Here is a 15,447-nt window from a genome sequence, read left to right on the forward strand (position 1 = left end):
AGTACAAATGCTCATAATGCACGTAAGCCACTTGCATAGGTTACAGCGTCCATTTGATGCAGAAGTATAAATCAGCCTTAAAGGGAATTACAGAGGCACGAGGGAGGAAGTGGCCAAAGTCGATTGGAAGGGGACCCTAGCAGGGATGATGGCAGAGCAGCAGTTCTGAAGGCACAGGATAGTTACATCCCAAAGTGTTCTAAAGGCAAGATGACACAACCATGGCTGACAAGGGAAATCAAAGCCAAAATAAAAGCAAGAGAGAGGGCATATAATAGAGCAAACATCAGTGGTATCTTAAAGGATTGGGAAGGTTTTAAGTACCAGTAGAAGGCAATGAAAAGAGCTATAAGGGAGAAGATTAAATATGAAGGTAAGCTGGCCAATAATATCAGAGACCATACCAAAAGTTTTTTCATTTATATTAAGAGGCAAGAGCAGATATGACACTGGAGAGTTAGTAACCATGGACAAGGAAATGGCGGACAAATTGAATAAGTATTTTGCATCAGTGTATTGCAAGTTTGAGAGAGTCAGTGGCAGAAGTGACTGCAGTTGCTATTACTAGGGAGAAGGTGCTAGGGAAACTGGAAGTTCTGGAACTAGATAAATCACCTGAAGAAGGGTCTCTGCCCAAAACATCATTTCCATAGATGCTGCCTGACCTGCTGAGTTCCTTCAGCAATTTGTGTGTGTTGATTTGGATAGAGCATTGAGTAATTTGCAAGAGGCAATGAGTGGGAACAAAAGGAACCTTTCCTGATGGCTGCCGGTGACCAGTGGTGTTCTGCAGGGGTCAGTGTTGGAGTGTTGGGGCCGCTTCTTTTTTACACTGAATATCAATGATTTGGATGATGGAATTGATGGCTTTGTGGCCAAGTTTGTGGACAATATGAAGATTTCCTGAAGGGGCAGGTAGTGCTGAGGAAGCAGGTTAACTTGCAGGTTGGGTCAGTAGTGAGGAAGGGAAATGCAACGTTAGCATTTATTTCAAGAGGACTAGAATATGAAAACAAGGACAATGCTGAGACTTTATGAGACTGGTGAGGCCTCACTTGGAGTATTGAGAGTAGTTTTGGGCCCCTTATCTAAGAAAGGATGTGCTAACATTGGAGAGGGTTCAAAGAAGTTCACAAAAATTATTCCAGGAATGAAATGCTTATCATATGAGGAATGTTGAATTGCTTGGGGCCTTTATTCACTGGAATTTCAAAGAATGAGGAAGAGATCTCATTGAAGCCTATTGAATGTTGAAAGATCTGGACAGAGCGAATGTGGGACAGATGTTTCCTATAGTGGAGGAGTTCTAGAACCAGAGGGCACAACCTCAGGATAGAGGCACGTCCATTTAAGATGGAGATGAGGAGGAATTTCTTTAGCCGGAAGGCAGTGAATCTGTGGAATTTGTTGCCACAGGAGGCTGTAGAGTGTATACAAGGCAGAGATTGAAAGATTTATGGTAAGTCAGGATGGTAAAGGTTATGGGGAGAAGGCAAGAAAATGGGTTGAGAGGGAAATGGATCAGTCATGATCAAATGGCAAAGCTGACTCGATGGGCTAAAAGGCCTCATTCTTCTCTTATGTCTTATGGTCTTCTTTTAGTCAGATGTGTTGAAAGCAATGATTAATCTTATTTATATATTTAGATTGCTAAATTTAGTACTGTTCTCCACATTTCTTGAGTTCCAAAGCAGAGTCTACTGTGTACACTGTCATGTAGAATCTACAGTATATTGATAATATTAGCCTGTGTGCCACAAATATACATTATATGATTTAGCTCACTAACAAATCAAGAGGTAATTCATATGATCATAAGAAACAGATTAAGATAGTGAAGTGTCAAAGAAAAAACTGACAAATTGGGCAGGGGAGCCTGAAGTAGCATTCTTCCATGTGAAGCTAGCCCACATTAACTGAACAAAGTTAACAGCAAGAAAAAAAATGCAGAAATTGCTTGAACTATGCAGCAGGTACCTGTAGTAAAAGAAACAGAATTAATAGTTAAACAACAGGAATTCTGCAGATGCTGGAAAGTCAAGCAACACACAAAGTTGCTGGTGAACGCAGCAGACCAGGCAGCATCTCTAGGAAGAGGTACAGTCGACGTTTCAGGCCGAGACCCTTCGTCAGGATTAATATTTAAATTAGATAGTATTTCAACAGAACTAGGGAAGTTTAAAATAGACGTGTGTTATGTTGTGGAAAATGGGAAGAGACAGGGAACAGGAGAAAGTCTGTGAGCAGGTGAAAACCAATGAGATTGAATGATGAAAATAGTGGTTGTGCTAGTTGAGAGTGCGTGGCAAAGGCTTCAAAATCTGTGAGGTGTAGATAGACATAACTGGAAGAGAACTGAGAGGGAGTGAGATAAACAAGACTGAGGAACAGAACACCACAGTTACTAGAAATCTGAAACAAGAGACTACAGGAAATACCCAGGACAGGAAGCATCTTGGTAAGAGAAATGCTGAAATACTGTTACAGAATGATGGTCTTTAAAACAAAGCTGACCAATCCTGTCACAGACTGCAGAGATTTTAAAATCGGAAATTGTTGAATTCAATATGGAGACCAGATACTGACTAGAAATACATTTGGAGCAGTTGCAGAAGCACGATGGCTGCAAAAACAAGGTCAGCACCTAAGTTTGTTGATGGAATCTAGAGCAAAGAATAGACTGCAGGAAAAAAATCATTGACTCAGGAGCACCTGCAGAGCCAAAGGGCCGTTGTATCCGGACAGAGAGCAGAGGGAAGGTAAAAGTATGAGGAAGGAGTGAAGCAGAAGCTGGGAAGTGATCATTGGACCCAGATATTGAAAGGATGATGGGCAGATGGGAGGGAAATGAGACAGAAAGCAGAACCATGGGAAAAATAACTCAATTGGAAAGATGGGCAGATGGAACCAGATGAAGGTGGGTTACAAGCCTTGGTAATGATGAGGGAGAAATTTTTAAAAAAGCAAACAAAGGAAGAGAGAAACAATATGGTCTGATGGGACTAGAAAAAGAATTCAGGGGGAATGGGTCACTGAAACTGGAAAAATCAATGTCCTATATACTCAGGCTTACGTGACAAGACTCTACACGGAATCCATCTACAAGTTTGCAGATGATATCACTATAGTGAGCAGGTCACAAATACCAATGAGTCAGCATAGAGGAAGGAGATATAGACCCTCATGATATGGTGTCATGACAACAGCATTTCCTTCTATGTCAGTAAAACAGAAGAAGTGGTTTTTGAATTCTGGAAGGTGCATGTATACATGCTCCTGTTTACATCAACAGTGCTGAACTCGAGAGGTTTGAGAGCTTCAAATTCCTAGGAGTGAACAAAACCAGAGGCTTGTCATAGTCCAACCACAGTGATGCCATAGCAAAGAAGATTCACCAGTGTTTCTATTTCTTCAGGAGGCAAGAGTTTGGCATCTGACCAGTTTTTATCAATGCATCTTAGAAAGTATCACAGGATCACTGGATGCATCACAGACCACAAGAAACTGTAGGGAGTTATGGACACAGCTCAGCCTTTCCTCCATGGACCCTGCCTACACTTCTCGCTACCGCAGTAAAGCAGCCAGCATTATCAAAGGCCGCATCCACCCTAGTCATTTTCTCTTCTCCCCCCTTCCCCCACAGAAAGCAGTGAAAGCACGTACAACCAGGCTCAAGAACAGCTTCTATTCCACTGTTATAAAATTATTGAGTAGTTCCAGAGTGCAATAGGTAGGACTTTTGACCTCTTCTATCTCGCTATGACTTCACACTGAGAAAGTGACCTACAGCTCACTTTCTTGGTGTGATGTCATAGCGAGGTAGAAGAGGTCATGTGACCTGTAGTTCACTTTCAGAGTAACTGTAATACTTCATTCTGCATTTTGTTATTGTTTTATCTTGTACTATTTCAATACACTGCTGTAATTAATTGATTTGTATGAACAGTATGCAAGGCAAGTTGTTCACGGTTCCTTGGTACATGTGATAATAATAGGATTGAAAGAATGCAGAGAAAATTTACAAGGATGTTGCCTGGACTTGAGGACCCCAGTTATAGGAAAAGGTTGAATAGCTTAGACAACACACATCAAAGTTGCTGGTGAACGCAGCAGGCCAAGCAGCATCTGTAGGAAGAGGTGCAGTCGACGTTTCAGGCCGAGACCCTTCGTCAGGACTAACTGAAGGAAGAGTGAGCAAGGGATTTGAAAGTTGGAGGGGGAGAGGGAGATCCAAAATGATAGGAGAAGACAGGAGGGGGAGGGATAGAGCCAAGAGCTGGACAGGTGATAGGCAAAAGGGGATACGAGAGGATCATGGGACAGGAGGTCCGGGAAGAAAGACAAGGGGGGGGGGTTGACCCAGAGGATGGGCAAGAGGTATATTCAGAGGGACAGAGGGAGAAAAAGGAGAGTGAGAGAAAGAATGTGTGCATAAAAATGAGTAACAGATGGGGTACGAGGGGGAGATGGGGCCTTAGCGGAAGTTAGAGAAGTCGATGTTCATGCCATCAGGTTGGAGGCTACCCAGACGGAATATAAGGTGTTGTTCCTCCAACCTGAATGTGGCTTCATCTTTACAGTAGAGGAGGCCGTGGATAGACATGTCAGAATGGGAATGGGATGTGGAATTAAAATGTGTGGCCACTGGGAGATCCTGCTTTCTCTGGCGGACAGAGCGTAGATGTTCAGCAAAGCGGTCTCCCAGTCTGCGTCAGGTCTCGCCAATATATATAATAGGCCTCATCGGGAGCACCGGACGCAGTATATCACCCCAGTCGACTCACAGGGGAAGTGTTGCCACACCTGGAAGGACTGTTTGGGGCCCTGAATGGTGGTAAGGGAGGAAGTGCAAGGGCATGTGTAGCACTTGTTCCACTTATACGGATAAGTGCCAGGAGGGAGATCGATGGGGGGGACGAATGGACAAGGGAGTTGTGTAGGGAGCAATCCCTGCGGAATGCAGAGAGAGGGGGGGATGGAAAGATGTGCTTAGTGGTGGGATCCCGTTGGAGGTGGCGGAAGTTACGGAGAATAATATGTTGGACCCGGAGGCTGGTGGGGTGGTAGGTGAGGACCAGGGGAACCCTATTCCTAGCGGGGTGGCGGGAGAATGGAATGAGAGCAGATGTACGTGAAATGCGGGAGATGCGTTTAAGGGCAAAGTTGATAGTGGAGGAAGGGAAGCCCCTTTCTTTAAAAAAAGGAAGACATCTCCCTCGTCCTAGAATGAAAAGCCTCATCCTGAGAGCAGATGCGGCGGAGAAGGAGGAATTGCGAGAAGGGGATGGCGTTTTTGCAAGAGACAGGGTGAGAAGAGGAATAGTCCAGATAGCTGTGAGCGTCAGTAGGCTTATAGTAGACATCAGTGGATAAGCTGTCTCCAGAGACAGAGACAGAACGATCTAGAAAGGGGAGGGAGGTGTCGGAAATGGACCAGGTAAACTTGAGGGCAGGGTGAAAGTTGGAGGCAAAGTTAATAAAGTCAACGAGTTCTGCATGCGTGCAGGAAACAGAGCCAATGCAGTCGTCGATGTAGCGAAGGAAAAGTGGGGGACAGATACCAGAATAGGCACGGAACATAGATTGTTCCACAAAGCCAACAAAAAGGCAGGCATAGCTAGGACCTATACGGGTGCCCATAGCTACACCTTTAGTTTGGAGGAAGTGGGAGGAGCCAAAGGAGAATAGCTTAGAACTTTATTCCCTGAAGCACAAGAGAATGAGGGAAGATTTGATAGAGGTATACAAAGCAATAATGATGATAAGATGGGGTTAATGTAAGCAGGCTTTTTTCACTGAGGCTGGGTGAGACTAGTGCTAGCGATCATAGGTGAAGGGTGAAAGGTGAAATATTTGAGGGGAACCTGAGGGGGAAAGTCTTCACTCAAAGGGCAGTGCAAGCATAGAACAAGCTGCTAAAGGAAGTGGTAAATGTGGGTTTGATTTCAACATTGAAAAGAAGGTGGGACAAGTACATGGTGTCATATGGGGGGCATTGATGGCAGACCCAAATGCAAGACACAGACACTGAAGTACTGAGAACTGGACCGGACTAGAGTTGGGGATGTGACTGGACACAGACTAGGAGCTGGGACAGGAACACAGACTTGGGCTAGGACCTTGGCTAGAAGAGCAGGACCAGGACAGAGAACTGGGAACTAGGAGCCTGGGCTTGGACTCCAAGCCAGAGACTGGACAAGGACCCAGAACCTGGGTCTAAACTCGGACTCCAACTCCGACTCCAGAAATAGGCGAGGACATGACAGGGCTAGGGTTCTTCGGGGCTTTCCTGGGCAGGACGAAGGGCTCCTTCTTAGAGCACAGGGCCAGGACCCTTCCTTGGACACCAGGCTGGGATGCTTACTAGGATGCAGGACCAAAATAACTGCCAAGGTAAACCACTGAGGAAACTATCAAGGATTCAGATGGGGAGGGGAAGAGAACAGTCCAGCCTCAGGGTAATGGCAAAGACAGCCTGGATTACCCAACCGAGGCAAGGGCAGGAAGGGACAGATCCAACCACAGGGTAACAGCCAGGACAGCCTAACTTACCCCACAAAGGCAAGGACAGGAAGGGACAGATCTCACCGTAGGGTAACAGCAAAGATGGTCTGACTTACTCAAGAGGCAAGTACAGGAAGGGAGCTCAATCCAGGGTGGCTCCAAGTCTCAGGGCAGCCAGCAACCTTGGCTGGTTATGGAAACAGCCAAATCCACATCTAGCTCAGAGTGGCAGATGGCCACTCAGCCAGCCCCAGAAACAGCCAAATCCATACCATGATGACTGCTCCAACTAGACACAACCAGGCTCCATGAAGTGGTGGTCCTCCAACCAGGCATGGAGTTCATGAATAGCTGCTCTAGCTTTCCACCAGCAGGTTATTACAAGGGGATACTGACATAACAAACCAGCACCCACACATGAACCCAGGGCCACTTAAATTCCCAGCGACAAGATGAGCATCAGGTGCCTATGATTAAGCCCAATTGAAACAGGGACAGCCGGAAGACCCGGAGTCTGGAGTCCATGGAGTACATGGATGGGAGGTGTATCGAGGGCTATGGTCCAGGTGTGATTTGATGGGACTAGTCAGAATAACAGACAGGCATGGACTAGATTTGCCAAAGGGCTTATTTCTGTACTGTAGTGTTCTGTGACGCTACTACACTAATAATAAACCAATTTACCAATTTATGATACTTAAGTGGAATATCAGATGTTGTTCTTCTAGTCTGCAGTTGGGAAGAACAAGGACAGACATGTTGGGGTGGGAATTGGAAGAACAATTGAGAAGACTTTCATCTGGAAACTCAAGATAGTCATTGTGGAGTGATTGTAGGTGCTCTGGAAAATGACCACCTCATCTGTGCTTCATCTTACCAGCTTAGAGAAGGCCACATCACAAGCACCAAATGCAATAGATAAGGTTGGCAAAGGTGCATGTGAATCTTTGCCCCACCTGGAAGGGTGATTTAGGTCCCTGGATGGTAGTGAGGGAGGAGGAAAATTGACAAATGATGCACCTCCTACAGTTGCAAGGGTAAGTGCCAGAATCAAAGAGAGATGTGTGGGGCAGGACAAGCATACCTGGAAGTCACAGAGAAAATGTCAGGAAAGCTGACAGGAGGTGGGAAGGCAGTGGGGGGGGTGGGGTGGCAGAATAGGAAAGGGGATGATATCGCTGATGATGGGATCTTGTTGCAACTGTTGGAAATGGCATAGAAGCCAGAGGGGTGAAATGCAAGGACCAAAGGTTACTCCATAGCAGTTCCCTCTGGGGAGATGACAGGGGCGGCGGGAGGAATGAATGAAAGCAGATGTGCAGGAAATGGAGAAAACGCTTATGAAGGATCCATCAGCAATGACAGAGGGGAAGGCAACTTCCTGGAAGAAAGACATTGCTGAAGTCCTGGAGTACCTGAACTACAGATTAGACAGAGATAAAGAAACTGTGAGAAAAAGATGGCATCCAGGAGATAGAATGGGAGGAGATATAGTCGAGATTGCTGTGGGAGTCTGTGGTCTAATAGTAGATAGAGATAGTGATCCAGAAAAGGAAGAGAGTTGTCAGAGATAGTGGATGATGAAATGTTCTCCACTTATCTGGATGAGTTCAGCTCTAACGCTCCAAGCAAGATTAACACTATGTATCTGAGCCTTTATTTTCAAATTTGGGACCTGATCATCTGTAACTGTTCATTTCAGCATCAAGTCCTCAGGGTTGTGTTGTGCTTAATCTGAAGATCAGATTGGGACAGTGTCAAAGACTAAAGACAAAGAAGCCAAAATGGAAATGAGTTGGTGAATTAAAATGATGGAAAATGGAAGGCAAGGATTAATCTTATGAATTGAACACTGCTGTTTATTAAAATATTTATTGTGACTTTAGTTTCTCAATATAGAGGAGACTACAGTGCTAGCACCAAATGCATACAGTGAATTAGAAGTGATACAAATCAGTAAGGAATGTTTGGAACCCTAGACAGTGGAATGTTGTAAAAAGGCAGCAGTTGCATCTCTTGTGGTTACATGGGGATGTATCATAAGAACAGAAGTGGGTGTTGGTGGAGATGGAAAAGCAGTTATGTGGGTCCTGGAGGAAATAGTCTGCCTGGTGGAAGCCCTTATGCTGGATATTATAAGAGCACAAGAATATAAGAAAAAGGAGCATGAGAAGGCCATGTGATCCTTCAATCTTCTTCCACTCTTGATTAAGATCATAGCTGATCTTGCACCTCAATGTTATTTTCTGGCACTATCACCATATCTCTCGATTCCCTTAATATTAAGCAATATATCGCTCTCTAATTTAAATGATCACAGCATCCAAGTTTCCATTGCCCTCAAAGGTAAAGAATTCATCACACTTTCAATATGGCCGCCCTTCAATCTCAAACTGTGCCCTGGTCCCATGCTCCTCAACCAAGTAAAACATCTTCTCTGCACCTAGCCTGACAAGTCCATTAACAATGTTGTAACTTTCAATGAAAGCTCCTCTTATTCTTCTAAAATTTAGAAAATACATCCCATTTTGCATAGTCTCTCATAGAGCAAACCTATCTGTCACAGAAAAAGACTTGTTAAACTTCTTCGTATTCCATTGATGGCAAAGCTACCTTTTGGTAAGGAGAGCAAAACTCTCTTTATGTAATACGTCAGGTGTAGTCCCACAAAGATCCTATGAAGGCCAACATGTCATTTATCCTTTGAATTGCCTACATGTTGGTCATCAATAATTTACATACATTTAAGCAAACCCAACTTCTTTAAAACATTAATTACACCTTATCTATTGTCTTTTCACTAGACTCTGTGTTTCTATTATTGAAATTGTCCAGATATATGAGAAAACATAGGCTCAAATGTAGGAAGATGAATGACACCGTATTTTACCAATATATTCTATCAGCTACGTTGATGCCCACTCAGTTTGCACATAACCCTTGAAACCTGTTTACATCTCCTCCTATACTCACAATCTCACCTAGTATTGCTTATTCAACAATCTTAAAAATGGAGGATGACTCACTGCAAAATGAGGACAAGGTGAACCCTATCTATGCTCCAAGAGGGATGGGGGTGACAGCAGAAGTCTGAAAAGTGGAAATGATACTTTTAAGAGCCTTACCATCTACAGAGAATGAGAAGTCACAGTTAATGAAAAAGAATGTTCTTATGGAAATGATGGTGCAAAGAATGTTATCATCAACACAAATACAACAGAGCCCCAGAAAAACTCATAGATAGAATGAAATCTTTTCCAGAAAAGATAAAGACCTAGAATAATTGTTGAACTATTTAGTAGAGTTTAATGTGCATAATTCATCAAATCAAACAGGTTAATGTAAAAGCCTCTGGATGCAATCAGCCCTCATTAAACATTCAAAGTTTCTCAAAGGACTGGACAATTTTCAAATAGGAGCAAATGAATAAACTATGGACTTATGGTCAAGTCTAATATTAGTTCTGGGCAATCTCTTAGAGTTCATAAATCAAGACTAAAAAATTATGAGCATTTAATCAAAAACAGTCAACATGAATTTCTTAATGACAAGTTATGCTAGCAAATGCCATAGAACATAAATTTAATATGTGAAATGAATACACTAGATGCAGCATATTGAATTTTCAGAAGATTTAAAAAATGCCTGTACTGAGTCTAAAAAGATATATTGCAACATTGATGGAAAATTGGCAAAAGAGTTGAAGTAAATAAAATTAGAAGAAAGGATGGAACGTGAAATTTATACACAAGGACTTGGTCCTGGTCCTACACTTTCTGATGTACCGGGACAATTTCAATATCCATCTGAAAATGTATAAGTAAAGTTAAATTTAGAGATTAGGCAGGATTACAAATTGGCTGACCGGTAGCAAAGGTAGTTCAGATTAAATAATATATCTTAAAAAGAGGAAAAGAAGTGTAGAGTATAAATTTAATGGAATGAAGACTAAGATAGATCTAGAAGGTTGTCAATTCAAGAATATAATTGTCTACAAATACAGGAGCAGGTTTTAAAAGATCTATTTTTTTCCAGTTCTCTCTATTTTATAAATAATAAACCAATTAGCATGTTGCAATGGTTATATCACAATTAGAAAACTATGAAATAAGAAGAGAAAGTGCAATAGATCAGGCAGCATCTGTGGAAAGAAAAAACAAAATTAATTTCCAGCTGGAAATCCTTTCTCATGGCTTACTGTTTTGGGCAACACATTACAGAGAGTGCATTAAATCAAAGGGGTAAATTCACAGGGTTATGTGAGTAACAGATGATAAAGTTTCTAAGGAAAAACTAGAAACCCGAGAATTTTGATTTTTTTTTGCCAAATTTAGCTGATGGCCAAGAGTGTCTGAAAAATAACTACAATAATAAGTCTGATATCTTTCAGCATAGTGTTGTTGGTTCCAGAAATTGATCTTTATAAAGCAGAAATGACAATGTTTATTTTAGACTATTAAGAAGCATAATACAGGTTTATTGAAATCAAGAAAAAGTATGACGGAGTGAAAACTATTTCTTTTGATTTGAAAGTGAGGATAAGGTTACATTAGTTCAAAATTGTCAACTGCCATTAGGAGAGACGTTGGAAGAAATGCTAATCAGCAGAGTTTGGGAGATGGGATTGCATTAGTGGATAGAAAAACTGAATCTGGACTTTTGAATTCAGAACCAGATGGGCAGCCAATTTACCTCCTTTGCAACACACACAGAGTGCTGGAGGAACTCAGCAGGCCAGGCAGCAGATATGGAAAAGAGCACAGTTGACATTTCGGGCCAAGAACCTTCAGCGGGACTGGAGGAAAATAAAAGGATGAGGAGGAGAGTTAAAATGTGGGGGGAAGGGTGGGGGTCCCCCACCTCTTAACAAAACCATATATGCAAAATGTCACTAAAGATTCATTTTCTGCATTCCCATTTAGACTTCGTCCCTGCAAATCCTGGTGCTGTTAGTGACGAGTATAGTGAAAGGTTTCACCAGGACATTTCAGTCATGGAGAAATGGTATCAGGGCAACTGGAATCCATCAATGCTGGCTGATTATTGTTGGGCACTTAAGCGAGAAGCCACAGACACCAAGTACAAATGAAAATCATCAATAAAGCATTTTTGACTTGGTTGAACTATTGCAAAATATCGGCACTATTATGCAATTAAACACATTATATTCAAAAAAAGTTAAATTTTTGTTTCTCCAAATTCCTACATAATGCAAGTAGTCTGAAATTGTATTTGTGTTCAGCTTCAAGCAGTCTGTCGTAGACAAAAAAATTCTGTGTATGGAACACGTCTGAAAAAGTTTGCTGTCGCTTTTATTTGTCCATTAAATATTAAAATAAGGATGTGATATTCAGCACTTGTGAAAGACAATTGTTATATTGTCTACAGACAGTGGCACATATTATTCTAGAGTGCAGGAATGATTCAATAGGTTTAAGCATAAAATGTGAGAATAATATTTATTTAGCAAGCACTTTTTTCTGATTGTCATGCAGAAGACTCACTGAAGATTTTAAAGAAGCACATAATGAAAGATTGCATCAGTATATCTGTAATAAGATATAATGGTTAAAGATTTTTGAAGTCAGGCGATCAGAGACCTGAAGAGTGAGAAGTCAGGCGATCAGAGACCTGAAGAGTGAGAAGACATAGCTCACTCAGTTTCACCAACTAAGTACTGGGGTCAGGATGTCTCAGATCAAGTCCTCAGCATTCTTATTTGGGAGGGTGAGGTGCCAGAGGACGTGGCCCACATGGGTACCAGTGATGTAGGTAGGAAGAGCGACAAGATTCTGCAAGGTAAGCTCAGGGAATTAGGTAACGCACATCAAAGTTGCTGGTGAACGCAGCAGGCCAGACAGCATCTCTAGGAAGAGGTACAGTCGACGTTTCAGGCCGAGACCCTTCGTCAGGACTTACTGAAGGAAGAGTTAGTAAGAGATTTGAAAGTGGGAGTGGGAGGGGGAGACCCAGAATGATAGGAGAAGACAGGAGGAGGAGGGATGGAGCCAAGAGCTGGACAGGTGATTGGCAAAGGGGATATGAGAGGATCATGGGACAGGAGGTCCGGGAGAAAGACAAGGGGGGGGAACCCAGAGGGATGGGCAAGGGGTATAGTCAGAGAGACAGAGCGAGAAAAAGGAGAGTGAGAGAAAGAATGCGTGTATAAAAATAAATAACAGATGGGGTACGAGAGGGAGGTGGGGCATTAGCGGAAGTTAGAGAAGTCGATGTTCATGCCATCAGGTTGGAGGCTACCCAGACGGTATTTCACGTACATCTGCTCTCACTCCATCCTCCCGCCACCCCACTAGGAATAGGGTTCCCCTGGTCCTCACCTACCACCCCACCAGCCTCCAGGTCCAACGTATTATTCTCCGTAACTTCCGCCACCTCCAACGGGATCCCACCACTAAGCACATCTTTCCCTCTCCCCCCCCCGCTTTCCGCAGGGATCGCTCCCTACGCGACTCCATTGTCCATTTGTCCCCCCCCATCCCTCCCCACTGATCTCCCTCCTGGCACTTATCCTTGTAAGCGGAACAAGTGCTACACATGCCCTTACACTTCCTCCCTTACCACTATTCAGGGCCCCAGACAGTCCTTCCAGGTGAGGCGACACTTCACCTCTGAGTCGGCTGGGGTGATATACTGCGTCCGGTGCTCCCGATGTGGTCTTCTATATATTGGCGAGACCCGACGCAGACTGGGAGACCGCTTTGCTGAACATCTACGCTCTGTCCGCCAGAGAAAGCAGGATCTCCCAGTGGCCACACATTTTAATTCCACATCCCATTCCCATTCTGACATGTCTATCCACGGCCTCCTCTACTGTCAAGATGAAACCACACTCAGGTTGGAGGAACAACACCTTATATTCCATCTGGGTAGCCTCCAACCTGATGGCATGAACATCGACCTCTCTAACTTCCGCTAATGCCCCACCCCCCCTCGTACCCCATCCGTTATTTATTTTTATACACACATTCTTTCACTCACTCTCCTTTTTCTCCCTCTGTCCCTCTGACTATACCCCTTGCCCATCCTCTGGGTTTTCCCCCCCACCTTGTCTTTCTCCCTGGGCCTCCTGTCCCATGATCCTCTCATATCCCTTTTGCCAATCAACTGTCCAGCTCTTGTCTCCATCCCTCCCCCTCCTGTCTTCTCCTATCGTTTTGGATCTCCCCCTCCCCCTCCCACTTTCAAATCTCTTACCATCTCTTCCTTCAGTTAGTCCTGACGAAGGGTCTCGGCCTGAAACGTCAACTGTACCTCTTCCTAGAGATGCTGCCTGGCCTGCTGTGTTCACCAGCAACTTTGATGTATGTTGCTTGAATTTCCAGCATCTGCAGAATTCCTGTTGTTTGCGTCAGGGAATTAGGTGCTAAGTTAAAGGGCAGAACTCCCAGGTTGTGATCTCAGAATTGCTAGTGAAACCAGAAATAGGAAGATCATACAGTTTAACACGCGGCTAAGGAGTTGGCGTAGGAGGGAGGGTTGCAGATTTGGGCTCATTGGGCTCTCTTCCAGGGAAAGTGGGTCATGTACAGATGGGACAGTTTGCAACTGAACTGGAGGGGAACTAATTTAATGAGAAGGTTCGCTGGTGCTGCATGGGAGGAGCAGAGGGTGCTTAAAGTCCAGTTGTAGCAGGATGGGAACCAGAGTGCCAGAGCAGATAGTGGACAGGTTGCGGAGACAGATGTTGTTAAGAGCTCAGACAAAGTCAGAAATCAAAAAGTGATCTTGCTGCACCTAATATCCTGAGATGTGTAGACTTCAATGCAAGAAGGTCGGTAGGAAAAGCAGGTGAGCTCAGGGCATGGATCAACACATGGAATTATGATGTCTTAAGCATTAGTGAGACTTTGTTGCAGGAGGGGCAGAACTGGCAGCTCAGTATTCCAGGTTTTTGTTGTTTAGATGCGACAGAATGGGAGGGATTTAAAGAGGAGGGGTGGCATTACTAGTCAGAGAAATTGTCATGGTAGCGCTCAGGCAGGTCAGACTGGAGAACCTGTCTAGTGAGGTGTTATGGATGGAACTGAGGAATATGAAAGGTATTATGTTAATGGTGCTATATTATAGACCACCCAACAGTCAGTAGGGACTTAGAGGAACAAATTTGTAGAGAGAACGCAGACTACTGCAAGAAATATAAAGTTGTTATAGTCGGTGATTTTAACTTTCCACTTATTGACTGCACTAGATGGGTTAGAATTTGTCAAATGTGTACTGGAAGGTTTCCGTAAACATTACATAGAAATCCATCCAGAAAGTGTATGATACTTGACCTGCTATCAAAGAATGAGACAGGGCAGGTGACAGAAATTTGTGCAGGGGAACACATTGCATCTGGTGATCATAATGTCATAACTTTCAAAGAAGGTACGGAAAGGATAGGTCTGGTCCATGAGTTGAGATTCTAAATTGGGGAAAGGCCAGTTTTGATGGTACCTGAAATGATCTGGCAAGTATAGATTGGGACAGCCTATTCTCTGGCAAAGGTGTACTTGGTAAGTGGGAGGACTACAAAAGTGAAATTTTAAGAGGACAAAGCCTGTATGTGCTTGTCAGTATAAAAGGTAAAGATAACAGGTTTAGGGATCCTTGGTTTTCAAGAGATGATGAGACCCTGGTTAAGAAAAAAAAGCAGGTGCATAGCAGGTATAGGCAGGTAGGAACAAATGAGATAGTTATCGATTATAAGAAATGCAAGAAAATGTTTAAGAAAATAATCAGGATGGATAAAAGAAGTTATGAGTGTGCCCAGCAGACAAGATGAAGGAGAATCCTAAGGGATTCTACAGATATGTTAAGAGCAAAAGAACTGCAAGGGACAAAATAGGTCCTCTAGAAGATCAGAATGGTAATCCCTGCATAGAGCCAAAAGAAATGGGGGAGATCATAAATGCGCTTTTTGTTTCTGTATTTACTTAGGAG

This window comes from Mobula hypostoma, chromosome 3 (genome assembly GCF_963921235.1).
Source record: "Mobula hypostoma chromosome 3, sMobHyp1.1, whole genome shotgun sequence".
Lineage (NCBI taxonomy): Eukaryota > Metazoa > Chordata > Chondrichthyes > Myliobatiformes > Myliobatidae > Mobula > Mobula hypostoma.